The sequence below is a fragment of the Pinus tabuliformis genome, chromosome 1_2 (genome assembly GCF_031772625.1).
Source record: "Pinus tabuliformis cultivar Carrire ecotype Pingquan chromosome 1_2, CPIR1, whole genome shotgun sequence".
NCBI lineage: Eukaryota > Viridiplantae > Streptophyta > Pinopsida > Pinales > Pinaceae > Pinus > Pinus tabuliformis.
In genome coordinates, this window is record NC_142298.1 from 1,039,018,337 (window position 1) to 1,039,032,303 (window position 13,967).

General features: G+C 38.0%; 1 long non-coding RNA gene across 1 annotated transcript; it reads left to right on the forward strand.

Annotated features, from left to right (window-relative positions):
- Positions 1-10,562: 10,562 nt before the first annotated feature.
- LOC149209684 (uncharacterized) lies at positions 10,563-11,629 on the forward strand. Its single transcript, XR_016252246.1, has 3 exons — positions 10,563-11,005; positions 11,241-11,314; positions 11,428-11,629. It is a non-coding gene; the product is annotated as an uncharacterized LOC149209684 (long non-coding RNA).
- Positions 11,630-13,967: the final 2,338 nt, after the last annotated feature.

A 13,967-nucleotide genomic window follows, 5' to 3' on the forward strand; every position in this document is an offset into this window, starting at 1 on the left:
ATGTATTCCATGGGTATCATCGCTTCAACACCATATACAAGCCTAAAGGGAGTTTGTCTAGTCAACTTCTCGCATGTCATCCGATAGGCCCATAGTACTGCAGGTATGCGGAGGTCCCAATCACTTATCTGAGCATTGCAAACCTTGGTCAGCATGTTTTCTAGCACTTTATTGAGTTCTTCCACTGTCCTATTAGCCTGCAGGTGATAAGGTGTGCTCTTTTGGTGATATACCTGAAATTCCTCTATCATCGCGCTAATCGTCTCATTCAGAAAGTGCATACCGTTATCACTCATCAAAATCTTTAGACACCCGAATCTCTTTAGTACATACTCAAAGAGGAACTTCGCAGCAGTCATGCCTGTACAATCCTTTATAGGATGTCCCTCTGCCCATCGAGTCAAATACTCCGTTGTGGTGATAATGTACCTCGCTCCCGTCTTCTTCCCTTGGGGTTGAATGGGTCCCACAGAATCTATTTCCCATTTCTCAAAGGGTTGTAACGTCATCTGTGGATTCAGAGGCAACTCATCCCTCCACGATGGCATGCGAGTTCTTTGACACACAACACACATTTTGCAGTAATCTTTTGAGTCTTGATGGAGGGTTGGCCACCACAACCCTGCGCATCGAATCTTTTGCATGGTCACTCTTCCTGCATAATTTCCTCCCGCGGCACCCCCATGAGCATCTGTGAGGATACTGCTCCTTTCAAACTCTAGTACATATCGTAGCAATATTTCATCAGACCCCATTTTATACAGATGCTCGGTAATGACATAAAAGTCTGCTGTGCTCATCATTAACTCCTTCTTCTGCTGGACGGTGTAAACTTCTGGGGCAGATCCTGACGTTATGAAGTGTATGATATCTTCTAAATGACCATCCATGACGTGTATTGCAAATAGCTGCACATCAGACAATCCCTCCTGCAAATTAGTGGGCTCTTCCCCCATTTCAATGCACGACAGATGGTCCATTCCCATGTTTAGTCGTCTAGGCTTCACAATAACTTCAAAATCATACTCCTAAAACAATAACAACCACCTATAGGTTCTCCCCCCAACACAGGCTTATTAATCAGGTATTTCAACGTGGAATGATCTATATACATCTTAAAATGGCCACCCAGCAAATAGTGTCTAAAATTATGGAGCGCATATACCATGGCTAACCCTTCGCGCTCGGTGGTGGAATAGTTCTTCTCCGCCTTCGATAACCTCCTGCTTTTGAATGCTATCGGATGGTCCAAGTCTCCTTCGCCAGCCTATGTCAGTACTGCTCCCAATGCTATACATGATGCGTTGACATGTACATGAAACTCCTTCTTCCAATCCGGGAAGACTAAAATCGGTGCAGTGACCATCTTTTCTTTTAATACATCCCATCTTTCCTTATAGTACTCATTCCAATAGATTGTGACATCCTTTTTCAACAACTTCTCCATAGGCACGGTGATCTGGGCATAGCCTTTGATAAACTTTTTGTAATATCCAGTATGTCCTAGGGTAGCACGTAACTATTTCACACTCCCCAGCGCTTCTAAGTTAAGTATCACCACGATATTCATGAGATATACCATCAGTCCCTGTCTACAAACCACATGACCCAACAGAGTCCCAAAAGGAACACAAAACATGAATTTCTTTAGATTGAGCGTGATCTGGTATCTTCGACAGGTATCTAGCATCAGGCATAAACTTTCCACATGGCATTTCACCAGCCCAAACACAGTCCAGGCATTAAAGTGCACTTTCAGGAACTTATGAATAAATTCCTTGAACGTAGAAATGACTACAATTGAAAAGATCAAACGCGCATTCTTCAATCTGAAAGGAATTACAGTGTACTGAAAACAACCCCACTCAGTCTCGAAGGTCATCTTGCTCCTATCCTCCAGCACAATTTTGATATGATGGTACCTAGAGAACCCATCAATGAAGGAATATGCTTCCTAGCCACCTACATTGTCCAACACTTTATCAGTGAACGGAATTGAGAAAGGATCATGTACACAGGCATCACTCAACTTCCTGAGATCTACGCATATCCTTATTTCATCCTTCCACTTCTTTTCTTGTACCACCATTGGGCTTACCCAATAAGATTCTTCTACGGGCTCAATGATGCCTAACACAAGCATCTTGTCTAGCTCCAAGCAGACCTTCTCCTTATAATTCGGATTGAGACGATAAGGTCTTCGCTTAACTGGCTTCATGTCGGGCTTCTATGTGATCTTCATAACACCCAGGTCTCTTATTATCCCTTTTAGATCTGTAAACTTGGTAGGGAACAACTTCTGGTATTCGTGGAGTAATTCAATGACCTTATCCACTGTCGTGTCATCCCAGTAATCCCCAATCTTCACGAATTTGGGTTCTGGCTCCATACCATTATTTACCTGTTTCGTTTTAAGTGACGCGGTTATATCAGGATTCTCAATCTGCGATCCTTCAACTTTGTGGTGAAATTTTGTTTCAGGGATGTTAATCTTTCGCAGATCCTCATCTTCCTCTTTAGTGGTTACGTTATAACATTCTAGCGCGTGACTTACCTGAGTAGTCCAATCGGGTTGAATCAGGTCCAAAGGATCTTGTGGTATCCTAAATATTGTTGCTTTCACTTCTTGTAGCGCCTCGTCAATACAGTCAAACCCATCTTCAAAGATGAATGTCATTATGAATCCTTCATGTAGAATATCCCATTCACTTGTACTATGGCGGAGCTCTATTTCTAAGTACCAGTTCATTAGGATGACATCCAGGGTGTGACAGAACAAGTGCACCCATTCAGGTTGGGGCTTCGCTCCATAAGCCTGAACCCATTTGGCCAAGTGTGAGCACGGATCATCCTTCCCATCATATTTGTCTGTCTTTCATACCTTCAGCTTCCCAAAGCGTGTTCTCATCGTCCTCCTACATTTGCGCCAATCATCAAAGCTAGCCTTGTGCATACCCCACCATCTTGCGGGTGTAGCGCACAGTACCTAGTCTAAAGCCTGGAAGCATTGATTTTATGGTACCTCCCTCTCAAATGCATCCAAAAATACATCTACATCATTAAGGCCATCATAAGTGGGCATATTTATTACCTTTGACAACACACAATGCAGTGACCGAGTCATCATGTTACATCTTAGTGTGGTTACTTCATGTAACCGACTCTACCAACGCTCTAATTCTTCATCAGAGTCCGAGGTACAGGACCTCTCGCGATCCCATGTAATTCTTCCATCCACTATTGGATTCACCCAATTTTGGTCTTGTGATGTTATCTTATATATACAGTACAAATCGTCATTGCTCTCATAATCGCAGACTAGTTCAATATTGAGCAATCCTTCAGCAGGATCTAGGGGTACTATTATGTGGAGAGATTTCTTTTCAAATATCATCTTTCGCTTCTTGAGGTTGATTACCCTGTTCATATGAGTAGCCGAATCAATGTCAAGGAGCGTAGGGTAGGGGTTGTTGTCATCCACAATTTCTATTACTTCAAATTCATCCAGTGCACTTGCGTCTTCAATATCTACAGTCACCCCTTGCAGCCACCCCATGGGGATGATCTTCTGTTTATTTTCCATCCTTAACTAAATTGGAGACCACTGCAGCGCGGGTCTTCCCATCTGTTCCCAAGTCTTCTTTGGTAGGATGTTCGCGTCTGACCCCAGATCCAAAATAACCTGATCCATTTCATATTCTCCTATCATCACGATCAGCCTCATCTCTCATCATGTCCTTGTTTTATGCTTACCAATCTTTCGTACCACACACAGTTCACCCAGAGTCTTTTTGGCACATTTATTTATAAGCTCCTATAATCCCTTCACAATGTTGCTATCGCACAGCAACTTCATGCAGGTCTCTAAAAAGGTCGTAAGCATAGAAGGGTCCATCCATTGATCCGGCTTATCCTTTCTCCCTGAGGTCGAGACCTCAACGAATCTCTTATTTACTTCCATGAATGTTTCGCGTGCGCGCTCCAAATCATATTCAACCTCCTTAACCAGAGCTTTTTGAACCCATGCGTTGTCTTCGGACTATTTCCCCTTATCATCACCTGTTGCAATTCCACTTCGAAGGAATGGTCCATCCCCTAATCTGACTTATCCTTTCTCCCTGAGATGGAGACCTCACCGAATCTCTTCTTTGCTTTCATGAACATTTCGTGTGCGTGCTCCAAATCAGATTCAACCTCCTTCACTGGAGCTTCGTGAACCCATGCATTGTATTCGGACTGTTTCCCCTTATCATCCCCTATTGTAATTCCACTTCGAAGGACTATATTCACATTCGGATCCTCTTCGCGAGGCTCGGACCTCATCATCTACAGGTTCTGAAACAGCTGAGGTGGTAGCGCCCCTTTGTTGCATATCGTTGCTATCAGCGTAGGACAGTCCTCTGTTTCATGATCAAACAGAGTGCAATATTTGCACGACGTACGTGTTGGGTTAGTGAAATCACGTGCATAGTGTCCTTGTCCTCCGTAATTGTAGCAGATTAGTTGTCCCCATCCTCTACCAAATCCTCCTCTGCCTCAACCTCATCCGCACTTGTGAAATCCTGTTTTCGCCATCCTTGTGCTCTGGTTAGGGGGCCGCATTTCTACCTAAACCCTATAGGTGGGTGTTCTTTCATCATCAATTCATAACTTCTGCATTTGTGTTCATCATTCCCTATTGATTTGCAGAAGTTGTAGAAAATTTGTTGCGGTGTTTGTACAAACTTCTGCGACAAATCACAGTTATCCGTCGTATGTTTTCCTGCTACCTGACATATAGTGCACCACAAAACAGGCCCTCGCTTGGTTCTGCTTGAGCTTTTGGCCTTAAAGGCATCAGTCCCCCTCCTACAATGTAGTTCGCAAAGACCGAGCAATGTTATTTGTTATGCCCCTGACCCTTATATTTTAGGCACCATACCTCTTCGCGCACCTCCGGTCGAACTGTTCTGTCCTGCTTCAAACTTTGCATTTCAAGGCAAAGATTTTGCAACTGCGCATGGATATGTTGAACCCCCAGATTCAGATCTTGCATCGGTGTTTCATGCAGTCTCATTGCAATCTCCAAGGCCTCTATGTGAGTCGTTATCTTCTATTGCTACAATGCAACCCTTAGGTGTGGCAGGAGTGAAGCCATGAACCTTTCATGGTGTTGTCCATCTGTTAAGTTCATATTATCTTCGGGAATTTTACATTCAACCTCTGATTTAATTCCCAAGGTGTCTCGCCTAGTTTCATCATGATTTCCTTGAACCCCACAATCGACTGTGCCTCGGATTTAGGCCTACTGAATTCTTTATTTAGCGCGATCTGGATATCCACCAATCTAGCATTTCGGTTATCATTAGAGTACTTAATGTACCAGGTTAGTGCACAATCCTGCAGAGAACTAACGAGTGTTGTCGTGTTCATGTGATCATCCATGATGCCCTGAGCTTCGCATACAACTTTCACAATGAACTAGAATTGGTGTGGGTCCTCATTTCCCAAGCCTTTAAACAAAGGCAGCTTTACAAAAATTTCCATGTTGAATTGTGGTGGAGGCGGTGGTGGTATGGGTGAAGTCGCAGGTGATGGTGGTGAAGTTGGAGGTGGTGTGGGTGGAGGTAGTAGTCGTGGGAATCCTTGTCTTATTAACCAAATTGCACTTCACAGAGAAGCCTATGCTACTCCCTCTTCATCACCTAGTGGAGGTGAAATTAATGGACTATATTCAACACCCTTTCTCCTGTGTTCCTATAAGTCTTTCTGCTTCGCGTAGCTCCAAACATCAAGGTAGCTGCATAACCTATTTTTCACACAATAACATCTTAATCTAGGTATTCAAAGACTTTAAGTACTTACCTCATGGACCTTTGAAAAAGCGTCGCTCCAGCTCGTTGTAGCTAACTAATGTATCAACCGTGAATTCAATCACAAATCCTCCTATGATGCTATCGAGCCAATGATTAACATCACAAGTGATCTTATCCTTAGAGGCTTCCAATCTCTATACTAACTTCAGGGTCTAAACAATAGGACTGTCAAGTCTCCACCTTCCTTGGCTATCCGCTAGCTTCACGATCCACTCGTATAGCTCAACCAGAAAGGAACAAAAAAATATCTCGTGGATCTTTGTATATAGGTACCTACCCAGCCACAGTTCGTTTATCAATCACGGGTTTCTATTTTCGTGCGTAGCAAATTCGTGGATCTTCCTGACCAACCAGTCTCTAATCTCTTTCTTAGTTGGATTCCAGTGATATGACATCACACATCTCTTATGTAGATCTCGATCCCGGCAATGGACCCATTTGTTGGCTGCGTGAGGCTTGACCCATGTTCAATGTTAGTTAGCCAAACAAATCCCTACACTACTGGCCCTTTCGGCATCATCCTGCGGAGCGAGGACCGAAGTCTCACCCGAAGCAGTATGGGGGGATGCTGGAACCAAGTTTCCGCACCCTAACATGGTCGTGATGTTGGTTTATTCCTTTTGTTCATGCTTTTGTACAGGTCGCTAAGTTCTAGGCTCTGTCAGTATAGCCCTTTATTCCGCCCTTTAGTACCTCCATGAAGGGGTACAATTGACCTTCACGCAGCCCTAACCTGCGGTTCAGGTACTTTCGCGTTGCTAGGGTAGCGTATTGTGCAGATTCCCAAATTATCTTAAGTGTCTTACTTATCTTATTAAGCAATCATAGTTAGCACCGTGTAAACAAATATTCTTACTTGTGTTCAATTAACAGATGTAATTACATATATTCGCGCATCACATAAGCATTGTAAATGAAATTCATACACAATATGACAAGATGCATTAATAGGAAACAATGACACATATTTTGTAGAATGCTTCTCTTTATTGATATTTTCAGATGATTACAAACTCTATTCACCCTGCGCATACAACTACAGGGGTCCCCGCAATCAGTTGCGGACTTCCACCCTAAGCCTCTGCGCACTCAGCTGTAGAGCCTCTACCTATGCTAAGACCCGAAACTTAGACTTTGAAAGACCTCCTCCTTATCGCTCAAGATCTCTTACTTCTAAAAACAACTTAGATCTTACTTACTTAGCTCTTTTTATACAATCCCATGGTCCGAGGACCATGGGTAGATCTTTACAGGCAACTTTACACTTTACAAAATAAGGGCAGACAACCCTTTATGACTCATGATACCTTCGCACTCTGCGACCATAAAATGTGGAGACTTTACAACTTTATTACAAGAATTGACCCAAAACATGGACTTTTAGCCCAAAACTGTCCTTGGCAGATCTCGTTCCCAACATGCATTGCTCTCTCATGCTAACAGTTGCAGCCAAGGAAAATCTTTAAGTATATGGCATCTAGGCCACATTTCTAAATGGGGATCCTATTCCATACACCGTGAGGTCTAATGGGGACTTCGGATCTGGGACACCACCTGCATATTGGCGGGATCCAACACCGTCAACAGTTTAATATTAGCGTTTATGATATTTTATTTAATATCATAGTTTAATATTGGGTTTAGTATTAGGGTTTTTAATCTTGGTTTTATAATTTTTGGTTTAATAAGGGTTTCTAATATTAGGGCTTATAATATTAGGTTTAATATATTATTATATAATAATAATTATTATTGGTATTAATATTAGGTTTTAAATATTAGGATTTTAATGATATTAACCATAACATGCAGACATCTCGATGGACTGGTATTTGGTCCTCTCTTGATAAACAATGATTTATGATGTATCATCAAGCTATGGATCATTGTTCGTTACAAGAATAATTAGAGTTATAAGAATAAAAAACTATAATTATAAAAACAAATGATTATGGTTAAAAAATAGGGTTTTTATATTAATTGAAACTTACTCATTTACTTGAATACTTAACATATGCTTAGTTATATTAAAATGTTAATATTCAAACCCAATATTTTAAATGTAATATTATAAAACTTAATTATTGATTGCATAATTATTATAATTATATAATAATTAATATTAATATTAATATTAAATCTCTATCGTACATGTAATAACTAAAATTTTTTATAATAGCCACATTTACTAATGTGATTATGCATGTATATGATTTTATATAACATATATCAACCACATTTATTAATGTGATTGTGATAGTTAATAAATCTAAATTTCAAATATATATATATATATATATATATATATATATATATATATATATATATATTCTTTTAATTTTAAGTAGCACCCATCCATTAATGATCATCGTGCAACTTTTGAGAGCATGCTTTTCCTGTGCATGTGTGCATGCTATTTGTTATCGTGCAACTTTTGAGATCATGCTTTTCGTGTGCATGCTATTTGTTAAGTTCATTCTTGTGATTTAAATCATGCTCTTTGCAATATTATCTATTGCAAGTTAATAAGAAATTATAAATAAAATTTTAATTACAATTTTTTTATTATTTCAAATAAAACAATTATATGGTATTTTATACATATGAATGAATATAATTATTTATTTAATAAAAATTTAAGTTGGTATTTAATTTTATACATGGAAATTGGGTTACAATATTATTGAAAAATATATTTTTTATACCTATAATTACAAGGAATATGAATTTTCTTAAGAAAATTATTACTTAATTAAAAGTTGTTTTTTATTTTTGAATAAAATTTAGAATTGTTTCTAGTTGGTGAAGAATTGCTCTTTCTCATATTTTGAAAAGCTGAGTAAGGATCCAAACTCCATATACATTTTGCACGAGGAAAAAAATACACTCTTTACAAACCATTAGTGAGTAGCATATTCTGATTAATAGATGAAATGACTTTTATATGGGCACTTTTTCTGGTCAATTTTGCCCAAAGCCCAATAGAGATTTTTAAGAACCATAACTTTAAGTTGTTTAATATGCAAATTTTGAGTGCCATAAAAGTTTTTTAAGGTTTTGATTCCATTCATGCATTCAAAATTGCATTTTAAACAAAAAGAAATCACGATCTTAATAAAATTGTATTATTTTGTTTATTAAGTAAATTACCCCTAATAAAATATTGAAGATAATAAATTTGTTTTTAAATAATGATAATGTTAAACTTATCTTATCAATAACATCTAATAATAATAATAATTCGTATTGCTAATTAATAACTAAATTATAATAATTAGAAAACAAAATATAACACAAAAAATAATAATAATTCTTATTGCTAATTAATAACTAAATTATAATAACTAAAAAACAAAATATAACACAAAAATTCCTATAACATTTTAGAAGAACTAATTATTTATTTTGGAAGAACTAACGATTTATTTTAGAAGAATTAATAATAAATCATGATCATTACATTAAATTTTATGACAATATATAAGAATATAAAAAATTGCACACTCAAGCACGCCTTCTCTACTTCTCGAGATGAGATTAACAATAGGAATTTAATCGGTGGCTCGCTCTTTCATTCATAATAGTTTGAATTTTAACCATATTTAAATCATTAAAATATTTTAGATATTCATATAAGTTAATGTTTCTTCACTCCAAAGATCCATTTATTTAAGAAATAATCAACTATACATTTATGCATATTAGTTTTTTTATTCTAATTTATTTATTTTGAGATGGCGTATGGTCTTTATCTTTTTATATACATATATATATAAAATAAGTTAAAATCATATTCATAGGATATGGATTTCATTACGAATATTATTAATAAAATTTTTAAATATATTTGTATAAATATTTTTTTAGAAGAAATTATATTGAAGATTTTGGTCGACTCGCTTAGAATCAACAAGTGTGGTTCATCATCAGGACAAAGATGAAAAAAAGATCCAGCAAAAAGGTTACACAGAGAGACAGGTCAAACCTAACAGCTAGAAAGAAACAGCCATATTTGACTAAAAAAAGAAAAAAATAATTTAATATTATTTAATTAAATTTAAATAATTTATTAACCCCACTTCACACACTCTTGGATTTTATGAGTTACTACATCAAGGAAGAGAGAAAGGTTCAAATTATTTGGATGAGTTATCTACTGCATCAATACATGCATCAATACATCAATGGAATGCTATTCTAAATGTTTGGTAGACCAAATTGTTATATGACTTCATTACTCATTGAATGACAATACATTATAGTGAATCACCTTTGTAGAAATGTTCGTAATCTTGATTACTTCATTATTTTACCATTTATATTTATATTTATATGTGCCCTTTTATCAAATTCCATATGGAATCAATGAATACGTTAGCAGAAGTTGTATGAAAAACGTTTGTCGTAGATATTTCTTTTTATGTTATTAGTCCCTGCCATCTGGCATCCGGCAGGGACTATAGTAATCGATCCGCGATGTTGTAGCATTAATTCGGGGCGACTTTAAGCGGCTTATGGCAAGATAACCAAAGTTTTTGAACGCTGCTGTGTTTACCATGATCAGCATAACCAAAGTTTCCGAAAGTGACCATTTTTGCCTTCTTATTTGGCCTCTTCCCGAGGCGGAAGAGGCTGGACCATAGGTTTATTTTCCTTTACCGTGTTTATTATCCCTGGCGGTCTACGTATATTTATATTAATGTTACAGGTATGTTAGCATTAGTTCGCTAACATTTGTTTGTAGCGTTGTTTGCAGGTTGGTATAGCAGGTTTGTTTGCAGGTTGGCAGCTGTTCTGCATGAAGTGGTGTACGTGTCGATGTCTCCACTGAATGGCTGTTGCAATCTCCCAAATAAAGTCCCTCCATCTCCCAGCGCTTTGTTAGGGTAACAATTGCCCTTTTCCTTGCTTCACTCCGGTCATTCGTGCCTCTGCCGCAAGGAGGTCTCGGCTCATCCACTAGTTGCAGCCCTCTACGGTGACTCTTTCTCTCTTCCTGGTGGGTCTCATTTGCTCATTCCCTGCTCTGCATCTTGCTTCCTATTGTTGAAGAGGGTTTACCAGTTCTGAAGGTTATTGCAGTCCAGCCATGGCAATTGTTCATAGCTCTGGAGTCGTGTCAACGCTACACGGTCTGATTGAACCATCAGGTAAGAAAAATTCTTCAGTTTGCCTATTCCTTCGAGGCTACCAAATCTGTAGGTTTTCATTAAATGTTTTCAATCTTCCGGTTACTATTTTTCCCATGCAGTGGCCCAACCTCTTACCACACTATGAAAGATCAAGGGTTTACAGAAGCTTCATAGTTTTTCCCACTTTATCTTTATTCTTTTTCTGTTTTACCTATTCAGTATTGCTGCCACTTAATTTTTTTTTAATGTGCAGTTATAAAGAGAATTTCCCTTTCGCAGCTTCATCTTGCGTGCTAGATTTTTCTCTATGCCAGTTGCAGGGTTCAGGTTAATTCCTCCTCCTTGTCTATTTCTTCCACCGAGAACCGGTTAAATAATCCTCATTTGATTTTCAGAGTTAAAGACTGTATTTACCCTTCTTCCTTTTTTGCGTGGTACAGGTACGCTACCATTGGGTTATGCTCAACTGCCTGGAGATTGACTGTGGAATTTTGCGTAGGAACTTTGGCTGCGAAATTTTAGTACCTTAACGCACTTTGTAATGAACAGAGGCAGCATGCCGCGTGTGAACTCTTTTCTCGACCAGTAGTTCAACGTTAGTGCTCCATGGAGCGCACTGTTAAGCCGAAATTGGTCTAACTAAAGGTGACTAATGCTTTTGTCGTCTCGCTGCACCGCATTAGTATGGTATGGTTTACATCATGCCGTTATAATTTACAGAATTTCTGGAAAGATATTTTGAATTTACAGAGCATTTCGTTATAATTTAATGCCTTTGTGCTATAATCCAGATGCAACAAGCGATAATTTAAGATTTTGTTCGAGAAGAAAATTTATTGAGATCAAATCTATTCTTGTCCTCTTGCAGCAGTTCTAGATTTTCCTATGGTTTGCAAATCTACTGATATGGGGGAACTCTGTTTAATACCGGCTTTGTTAGACTTCATAGTCAATATCAGTTACAGATTCTGTTCAGTATAGAGCCCTTAGAGTAGTATGTATATATTGCCTTTTGGACTAATTGCCAATTTAGTAGGAATCTGAGAGTACAAAGAGTGATGAAGGGCAAAACAGAACTTCCATAATAACTGATGAAATTAATTTAGTTTTTAGTAGGTCTGCAAAATTGCTATTAAGCAGTGACGTTCTTGAATCTCTATATATCCGTTACAGAGTTTCATATCAGAACTGGACATGAAAAGAATAGACAAATGACCTTTTTTATTCTACGCTGGAGCTGGAAGGTCATTTCGTACCTTTTTTATCCTTAGTAGGCACTGGAGCTGGAAGGCTTGTTTCTTTGTAAATTTTCTGATGGCGATCAGTAGACTTAGGAGAAACACCAGAATTGTGGTTGAAGCTCCACTATCGGCAGCTTGCACATACATCATGAAACAGTAATGAGCTCATGAAACAGTAATGAGCTACAAATATAAAATAAGACTTCCAAGAGCCAAACTACATGGTCGTTACCTGAACAAATACCATCATCAGAAGACATATGAGAAAGAGTTTGCTTGCAGAAGCCATGGGAGCTGCTGACACACGAATACAAGAAAAGAGAAGCCTTCGTTCTCTGCATGGACACTGTGCCTCTCCTTCCAACACCTGTCATTGGAAACACTCAGTTAAGAGAAGCCTTCGTTCTTTGCAAGGGCACTATGCCTCTCCTTCCAACACCTGTCGTTGGAAACACTCGACCGTTGGAATCGTATGCAACGCTCTGATTTCAGGTTCATTAACTTAACATGGAGATTGACATGTAAACAATCAAGTTACTAAACGAATAAATCAACGGAAGTATTTTTCGTTTAAATAAATTCTTTCACATTCAAGAGGTTTTAGTGTCTATTCAGTTTTTTTTTAGTTCCTTAAATATTATAAACAGACAAACATACTTTACTTGAAGTAACATACCAACGACTCCCTTTCGTGAAGTTTTACTTTTCCAATAGAATAGTGGCTGTGGAATTTTGCGTAGGAACTTTGGCTGCGAAATTTTAGTACCTTAACGCCAATAGAATGGTGGCTGTGGAAGAAAATTTCTATGCGTTTTTAAATAAACTTCAAAATATCCCTTATTAAAAGATTCCACAACCTCTTTAACAATATTTGTTTTTAAATCGTTTTCGTAATTCTTTAAAATCCCTTTTCCTTAAAAATGGGCTTACTCCCTTTTAAAATATTACAAGGCAACCTTCCTTTCTTTTAAATCATGTGTTTAAAAAGATTCATAACATACAGACCCGTGAAGTAACATACCAACGACTCCCTTTCGGGAATTTTTACTTTCTTTTAAATCATGTGTTTAAAAAGATTCATAACATACAGACCCGTGAAGTAACATACCAACGACTCCCTTTCGGGAATTTTTACTTTTCCAATAGAACTCTTTTCTCGACCAGTAGTTCAACGTTAGTGCTCCATGGAGCGCACTGTTAAGCCGAAATTGGTCTAACTAAAGGTGACTAACGCTTTTGTCGTCTCGCTGCACCGCATTAGTATGGTATGGTTTGATTCCTAGACAACGTTAATCTTCAAAAAAAAATCAACGCAGAGTTCGCAGCAACCTTTGTCTCACAGCTGCTTCACTTCGCTACAATTTCTGTAGTGAGTCAGTGCTTTTTTGTTGTGAATGCACACACGTATGAAACGCTGTTCTCAACGAGTCTTACGCTATCTGCGCTCACATTGTTGTTCTCGAGACTCTTATGCAAACTTGTCTCTTTTTATTGCTATGAAGAGAACAAAAGTTAACTGCCTCTGATCTAATTGTCAAATGTTAACAAGTTTAAATTAAAACTTCTGGTATACAGAAGCTGCATTTTGCTCTTAGCTCTTGCTACCACTTCTTAAAAACTGAACACTTCTTAAAAACTGAAGCCTACGACAGCTCATGTCTTACTGCCTCCCGATTATTGGCTTTGGGTTATGATCTAATTGTCAAATGTTAGCAAGTTTAAATTAAAACTTCTGGTAT